The sequence below is a fragment of the Mus caroli genome, chromosome 13, assembly GCF_900094665.2.
Source record: "Mus caroli chromosome 13, CAROLI_EIJ_v1.1, whole genome shotgun sequence".
In the NCBI taxonomy this organism is placed as follows: Eukaryota; Metazoa; Chordata; class Mammalia; order Rodentia; family Muridae; genus Mus; species Mus caroli.
The window spans coordinates 60,018,960-60,028,039 of NC_034582.1; positions in this window are offsets into that span (position 1 = coordinate 60,018,960).

Here is a 9,080-nt window from a genome sequence, read left to right on the forward strand (position 1 = left end):
TGTCTCTGTCTCTGTCTCTGTCTCTGTCTCTCTCTCTCTCTCTGTGTGTGTGTGCGTGTGTGTAGGTGTGTCTGTATCACTGGGCCTGGCTTTACTGACTTAGCCACCACCCTAGTTCCACTAAAATATAATGTCTTATCTTTCAAATAGCAGGTCACCACTTACTTGACTGGAGTAATGTGGATAGCAAGTCTCATTTTGGCTTAAGCCAGATTTAAGGCTCCACAGTAAGTAAAACACGCCTAACCCTCTGGTGAGATTTTTCAATGTTACATTTAGTTACATAATTACCTGTGGAGACAATATTCACCATCTGGCATGGTTTTCTGTCCTTACAATAAAAAGAAATATTTTAAACAAGGTTCTTAGGACCCATGAAATACTGTCCACCAGTAACCATGAATAACAGAATTAATCTATTTTAGAAATTAACCATATTGGTTCATTATAAAAACACTGGTTCATTAACCTTATATAAATTTTTATAAATTACTGACGATTAAGGGTTTAGAAAGAATAGCAAATTTTAACCATATCACTAAACATTAATTTTGACACATTATGTAACTTTATGTTATAAAGTATATAATCTCATACTCTCATTATATGTATATAATCTCATACAATATAATCTCATAAAGTTCTTATGTCAAGAAATCATGTCAAAATAGAAGTTTTACCTGTTTTTCTGTGTTGTAATGCTTTAGGCTGGCTTGGGCAACTGCATACACATTTTCAAGGTGTTTTACTACCCCTTAATGTATATTTTTTTGTATTTCAGTTAGTTGCCTAAATGAATGTGTATTCTTTTAGCCAAAGTCTATCCCTCTCTTGGAACTATTCCCAGGACACACTTTAGGGGAATATCATGTATTTAGTGTTTACCACTGCTGTTTTTCATGTCTAATGTTACAATAATGTTCATCTTGTGGGGAGAGGTTATCTCATTTATATATATCTGGTATAAACCCACACTTGTAACTCAAGGCTATCTTTCTTGAGATATTTAAACAATTTTTATCATCTCGATTACCCTAAGAGTCCCAGTGATAAGTAGGGACAGTAGCACACAGCTTTTGCACATTAACCTGGTGACAGACACTAAAAAGAATACTTAATCCTCGTAGGAAAACTTTAAAGTCATGCCACAAAGAAGCTAGGACAGAATGTGTTGTTTTTAATTTATTTACTTTTATGTGCACAAATGCTTGCCTGTATGTATATCTTGTGGCACATAGGGTGTTCAGAAAGGGGCTTAGGTTCCCTGGAACTTGAGTTACAGTTGTAAGCTGCCATGTGCATGCTGGGAAACAAACCTGGGCTGCAAGAACAGCCAAATGTCTTAACCACTGAGCTATCTCTCCATCTGAAATGTAGTAAATTCTAGGCTAGAATTAAAAAGGATTATTTTTTAAAATTCTTCTTTTCTTTTTACCATGTTAAATCTTTATGATAAATATTAATTTAAAGCTTATAGCATATTAAAACTATTATTATTTTTATTAGATATGTTCTTTATTTATATTTCAAATGTTATCCCCTTTCCTAGTTTCCCCTCCAAAAAAAACCCCTATTCCCTCCCGCTCCCCCTGCTCACCAACCCACCCACTCCTGCTTCCTGGCCCTGGCATTCCCCTACACTGGGGCATAGAACCTTCACAGACCAAGGGCCTCTCCTCCCATTGATGACCAACTAGGCCATCCTCTGCTACATATGCAGCTAGAACCATGAGCCTCTCTGTGTGTTTTCTTTAGTTGGTAGTTTAGTCCCAGGCAGCTCTGGGGGTACTGGTTAGTTCATATTGATGTTCCTCCTGTGGTGCTGCAAACCCCATCAACTCCTTGGGTCCTTTCTCTAGCTCCTTCACTGGGGACCATGTGCTCAGTCCAGTGGATGACTGTGAGCATCCACTTCTGTATTTGTCAGGCATTGGCAGAGCCTCTCAGGAGACAGCTACATCAGGCTCCTGTCAGCAAACTTTCATTGGCATCCACAACAGTGTCTGGGTTTGGTGGCTGTATATGGGATGGATCTGCAGGTGGGGCAGTCTCTGAATGGCCATTTCTTCAGTTTCTGCTCCACACTTTGTCTCTGTAACTCCTTCCATGGGTATTTTGTTCCCCCTTCTAAGAAGGATCGAAGTATCTACACTTTGTTCTTCCTTCTTCTTGAATTTCATGTCAAAACTATTATTTTTTTAAACTCTGTGATTCCATCTGTTTGGAATGTTCTCAATAGGAGCTCCATAGAGATAGGGAGTATATTTGGTTGTATAGGACTGGAGACAATGTGAGGAAATGGAAGGCGATAGTTATATTATCATGAAGGAATAAAAAACTATATACTACAGTTGACTGGACCTATGGTTACACAACTTTGTGAATATACTAAGAGCCATTCAAGCTAATTAAAAAGATAACTGTAATATGCAAATTTTCCAGGATTCATCTCTTTTATAATATGTTGGAAAAGTATAATTTCATCTAAAGTGAAATTTTTTCAATAGATAGTTGAAACTCATGTAAAATAGCAGCCACCTAGTGCAATCAATGCAAAATCAACCATCACAGACCTGCAGTGAGAAGAAAATATCAGACGGAACCTTTTGATTTCAGGTGATGAACAACTAAACAGTTATTTTGAATTTAAAATTTAAAACTCATACTGACAATGACCCAAATGTCCTGAAATGTCATCAAATGTGTTTGTGTTTTTTTCTTTTTTACCCTAGTGGTTTCAGTAAATATATCATCAGACAGAAAAGAATATTTTAAGTTTTCCTTTAAGGAAGGGAAATGCCTTGGAAGTACTTACTGAGATTCTGTTTAACAGTGTATTCAGGAACATCTTTCATGTGATGGTGAGGATGTTGGTTTAGCTGTTTTTTATTCATTTCAATTAATTTTGTATTTTTCAGTTGTTTTACACACACACATACACGCACACGCGCGCGCGCACACACACACACACACACACACACACCCTAAATATCCAACCTGTTCAGTTTGTTTAATGCTACTTGTATGCATATATTTTCAGGGTTGACTGCTTGGTATTGGAGGGCCATTTAGAGGGCTCTTGCCTGAGGAAGACCATTTCTGCTTTGTGAGCTTTCCCCTTCCACCGTAGCATTTCTATGGACACCATCCTGTTCAGATCTTGCTCATACAGCCAGCTGTGCTGCTGAGACTTCCTGGATGCAGCTTCCCTGATGTTTATAGAGATACAATCTTGTATCAGACTTCTTGTTCCTCTGACTTTTACAATCTTTTTACCTGGTCTTCCTGAAGCCTTAGGTGTAGGGGTTGTGTTATAGTGACATCAGTTGGGGTGGCCTACCACAGAATTACCTGGTCTCTGGGTCTCTGCACTTTCAGTGTGGTTTCCTGCAACAGTATCTATCTGTCACAAGAGACGCTTCCTTGTTGAGGGCTGACTGGTACACTGTCCATCTAGACCCTGGCATAAGATGTCTTGTCTGTTTCCTGTGGTGGTTCTCCACATAGTTGAAAGGGTGGCTTCTGGTCTTGGTGTCTCATTACCTGTTGTTGAGCTGGCTAAACTTTCTAAGACTCAGTTTCATGAGCTTCCCATTGCTGATTACAATGAAATCTTGTATGGAACTCAGTTATAGGAACCTGATGTGGAGTAGACATCTATAGCTATTATTTATTATTATTATTATTATTATTGTTATTATTGTTATTGTTGTTGTATGTTTATTTAAATAATAGTCAAAGTGCCTTACAGGGTTACACATAAATGTATTTAGTGGGTGGTTGTTATGTTCCATGGGTGACATGTGTACACATCTGAAATCCACTTTATAGAGAAATTTATGGATTCACCAGACTCCTGCAGGTTCCTCAGTAGGAACTATTTGGTCTGCCTAAATTTATACTCTACAGATTCTAATTACTATGATATAGCCTTAAGTGATGGCACTTAGAAAATGATCTCAGTCCAACAACTTTTCTTAACCATATGCACAATTCTAATAAATGTTTGCTGACCCACGGAAATAACAGATTCCTTTAGGTTTTCAGTAACTGGAAATGTAAAAACTAAACGTGTGGAATTAAAACAGAGTGATTTCTTAGTACTCTCAGACTGTTGATTACACTTTTTGCTGTGAGAAAAGTGGAATGTAAAATATTTTCAAAGGGGGCCGAGGAAATGGTTCTGACTACTAACGTCTCTTTCTGCAGACTTAAGCTTGGTTCCCTGCACCCACATGGGGAAGCTCACAATTATCTGTAACTCCAGCTCCAGCTATCTACTGCCTTTGTGGGCATCTGCACTCACATGTGCATGACCATACGCAGATGCATATTAAAAAGAAGTATGTCTTTAATAAAATAAAAGATTTACAAAGTGCAGTATCCTCCTGAAAGCTGGCATTATGGGCATGATGTTATATTTTCAGACTTATATTCATATATTAACCCTTTTGTTCTGTACTTTATCAGGTGGATAGTTTATGCTGTGTAGCAATTTTCTCGAAATTGAAATGTTCCCTTCTAGATACAGGTTTCTTAAGACTTAGGAAGTTCTAAAGGGAAGTTCATTAAGACTCAAAAAACCCAAACAACTCAAAAGTCTCAGGAAGTCCTGGAAACTTGCAAGATTCATAAGATCCCACCCTCCTCAAGTATTTACCAACAGTAAGGACTGCTGAGAAAAGGCTCTCCAGGTTGCCAAGGTACAAGGAAAGTCATGAAGAGAGCTCTAGGTTTCCAGCTTTCCTGAGCTGTCGCTCATGATGGGGTGAGCTTTGGTCATTGATTCTTGTTTCTGTAAGTAGCTCCTCATCCACACTCCTGGAAGTAACCCAAATAAACTCACTGATTCCCTAAATTAGATTTTATGATCATCATACATTGTAGACATTTGTGCACATATGTAATTTAAATAATCATTTCCAGGAATAATGTTTTCAGGAGTGTTTATTCCATTGACGAACTTTCTAGTAAGAGCAATGAAGGGTCTGACATTCTATGTAATGTATAAGCTGACAAGTGGGAATGCTACAGTTGTATGTTAATATTTTAAATTTTAGTAGAAAGAACTAAAGACTCTTGGCATAGTGTGCTTAGGTGTGACTGGTGCTGTTGATTTTAAGCCCTGTCCCAAATCCCTAGAAAAAATGATCAGAGTTGTCCTTTAGCATGTTCATATGTAGTTTGCCTCCTCCATGGGAATTTCTAATTTCATGTTATGGTTCCCATCATCCTAGGTTCTTCAAAAAGGAATTATGAAAGCAAGATCATTGAATAAATTTAATGCCTCGTGTCTTCAATTATAGGAAGAGTTCTGTGCTCTGGTAGAAATGAGAACAGTCCAGGAAACAGTCATATCTTCTGTGAATATCATCAGAAGCAGGAGTTGCTTTGTGCCTGACTCAAAAGAAGTAATTTTCACAAATCCATAGCTCCACACGATGGAAAATGCTGTTTTTATTTTGATGTTGAATCTGTAACTGCAGCAGCAGTGGTGGTGGGAAAAACTTGGAACAAATCGACTCATCTCCTACTGATAATCAAATAACAGTGAGAATTCACATTCTCCTTAGGCCAGGCAAAGCAAGCAAAGAAACCCTTAGAATTTCTTCCCATTGTGGGGCTGAAACAACTGGCTGATTTTACCACTTGAATGATAGTGGTGGGACTTGAGCTGTGCATAGGCTCGCTAATAGTAACAAAACAAAGTTAGAAATTTGACTTTTGGAGAGGAAAAAAAATGATGCTTTAAATATCCTCTAATTATATATTGCCCTTTGGAAGCATGAGGGAGAAAAGAGATACTTTTTTGAACATTATAACAATAAATATCCTGTCTGCAGCTTGCCTAGTTTTATAACTGTTGTCTTATCATGTAAATGAAAAGATAAAAGATGTTATTTGGCTAGGGGTGAGCCCTGTGGTTCAGCTTTTGCTGAGTATGCATGAGACCCTGGGTTCATCCCCAGCATTGTAAAATGGAACAAAAATGTCACACCCCTGTGGGTGGCTGATACAGCTTCTTCTTTAGTTCCACCATGCTCTGAACTCCTACGATGATTATTGTACTGTGAAATTTAATCACAGACTTCTTTTCTATCACAAAAAGAAAATTCTAGAGCTTGAAGTAAACTCTCTCATCATGAAATCAAGACCTTCATTTAACTAAAAGAACCCAAGAAATATTAGGGATTAATACTGTTTTATAAAGCTCAGTGGGAAGCCAGACCCAGGATCTTATCCAAGCTGGAGGCAAATCTTTGAAAGTAGGGGGAGGGGTGTCATGTCTTCCTTGAAGGGTGTGAGATCCCTTAGAAAAAGAGCTAGGCCTTAGGCTAAGACCTCCAGCATCCTCTCCAGAGGCTGGAGCAGAAGCTAGGCTCAAGGCAGCTTCCCAGTGAGTACCACTGATTGACACATGCTGTCCTGGAAGCCATAGTCCATGAAATTAGACCCCATAGAATCTTGACATGCCCAAAATGTCTAGGCTATTGAAAAAAGATTCCATAATCATTATTGATGCAAACTAAAACTCAGAAAGGGTAGAGAAACCATGAAAACTTCAGTAAAATTTATGACTTAATTTGTGTAAACCATCAAATAAGAGCAGTAAGATGTTTTCATTCTCAGAGGGTGTGATGGGTAAGCTTGATCATCATTTTGATAGGATATGATACCAATTAAAAGACACACTTTTGGTCTAGTCTGTAAGAGTATTTCCTGGAAAGACCTATTCTAGAGTAGACAGAACCTACTAGCAGTAGCACAGATACTAAGAGGTCTGAGAGAAGAGCAGAGGTACTTTTGCCTGCTTTGTTCCATTCTTCATTTGTGAATGCATATACTCTGTTGCTGCCTCACCGATGCTGTTCTTCACTAATATCACAAACCAGCTTCAACACAAACCAGCTTCCACAGCTTGAATGTATACTGAAACCCAATGGCTTTCCTGAAATTTTCCAGGCCTTCAGCATCAGATTGGAACTGCTGAAGCATCCAACTCACAGATCAGTCACTACTAGGTTCCCAGCCTCTCCAGCATTCATAGTGATTTCTGGGCTATACAGACTGTGATGGTTAGTACTGTCAACTCTACAGAATCTAGAATCACCCAGTAGATGGCCCTCTGGGCATGCTTGTGGGGTATTGTCTTGATTGGATTAACTGAGGTGGGGGAGACCCGTCCATTGTTGATAGTATCATTTTATGGCTGCAAACCTAGACTGAACAAAATGAAGAAAGTTAGCTGAAAGCATACATTCATGACTCTTTTCTTCTGACTTATTCTTCAAGCTGTTGCTTTGCTTTTTTTGGTCTGAGGGGACTGTACCTTGAACTCTGAACTAAGTAAGCTCTTTCTCCTTTAACTTGCTTTTGTGAACTATTTAATCTTAGCAACAGGAGAAGAAACTATGACATATTATGTAACTCAATCTATAATACTTATTTATAATATAGGTTCTGTTCCACTGGATGACACAGAGGATAAACAGATTAACACTAAGCTCAGACTGTGATTTCAAGTCTCCATGATGGAAAAGCAATGGCAACAAGGATGAAGACTCTTGCTCCATCCCTTTGTGTCTATGTAAAATCTGGATCACCTCGGCATCCATACTGGATGTTCCCTAAATCAGAAACCATAGACAATGCAAGACTCATCTGCCTGGCTGTTCCCTAGCCTAACATCTCCATCATGCCTGCCTGCTTCCTAGACTCTGGTCTGGGAGTAGCTTTACATCTTTGTAACATCTGCATTTCTCACAATCTTTACAACATGAGCTTGATATTTGGCCTTTCTTAATTCACAAGGACAGTTAAAATTGAGACTCAAAAACTGTCCGTTGAACTCAATGTTGTCAATGTGGGTTAATACTGTTGGAGTTATTCCTATTGTAAGAGCATTATAGGAGACTTAAAAATATGTGTTTTCCTGAAAATGACATTTTGTTTTCTGCTACTTACAGTTGATGTCCCTGGCACTTACCTGTTCATTCATACCACTTACCACCTCCAGAGAAAATGCCCATCCAGAGAAGTGGTTCTCAACCTTGCTAATTGCAACCCCTTAAATATGGTTCCTCATGTTGTGGTGACCCCCACCATAAAATCATTTTCATTGTTACTTCATAACTGTAATTTTTCCTACTGTTATGAATCACAATGTAAACATCTGATAGGTAGGATATCTGATATTTGACCCCTGTGAAAGGGTCATTTGACCTCCAAAGGGGGTCTCAACCATAGGTGAAAACCAATGATCTAGAGCCCAGGGGCCATGCTTTATTAAATAATAAATGAGTTCTTTCTTTCTTTTATTCTTCCCTCCTTCCTTCCTTCCTTCCTTCCTTCCTTCCTTCCTTCCTTCCTTCCTTCCTTCCACTCTTTCTTTCTTTCTTTCTTTTCTTCTTTCTTTCTTTCTTTCTTTCTTTCTTTCTTTCTTTCTTTCTTTCTTCTTTCTTTCTTTCTTTCTTTCTTTTTCTTTTTTTAAAAAATCAGGTTTTCAAACATTTTCTCCTTTTAAAATTTGTTATTTTAATTTTTTCATAAGGCTTTTCAATTCCTGTTAATCGATTTTCCACTGCTCTAACAAAACATCTGAGGCTGGGTAAAGAAGAAAGGCCTGTTTAGCACACAGTTTGCTGTGATGTAAGAGTAGACAATGTGGAGTCAGCTCTGGTGAAGACTCTGCTGGCTTCCTTAGATGTGGTGATAACATCAACTCTCTCCTTCCACTGTGGAGCCACAGTCTCTCTTGTTTCTGCTGTTGCACAATGTGCTGCAGAATAGCTTACCCATTGGCTTTTAGATGATAGCCTATCTCTGCCTCCCATCTCACTATGGATATGCCAGGATTACAGACGTGCACTGCTACAACCAGTTCTTCTCCTGGGTTCCAGGGAGCAGACCAAAGTCATTTGATTTGTGTCATCTCCCTGGCTAAAATTTGAGCAATTCTGTTTCAAAATTAAAATTTTAACATTCATTTTTCTAAGTTCCAGATATGTTTGATAGTGTGAAGAAATGTGAAGATATGAAGAAATACTTATGTTTTAAGAGTTAGCATATATGTATAGATT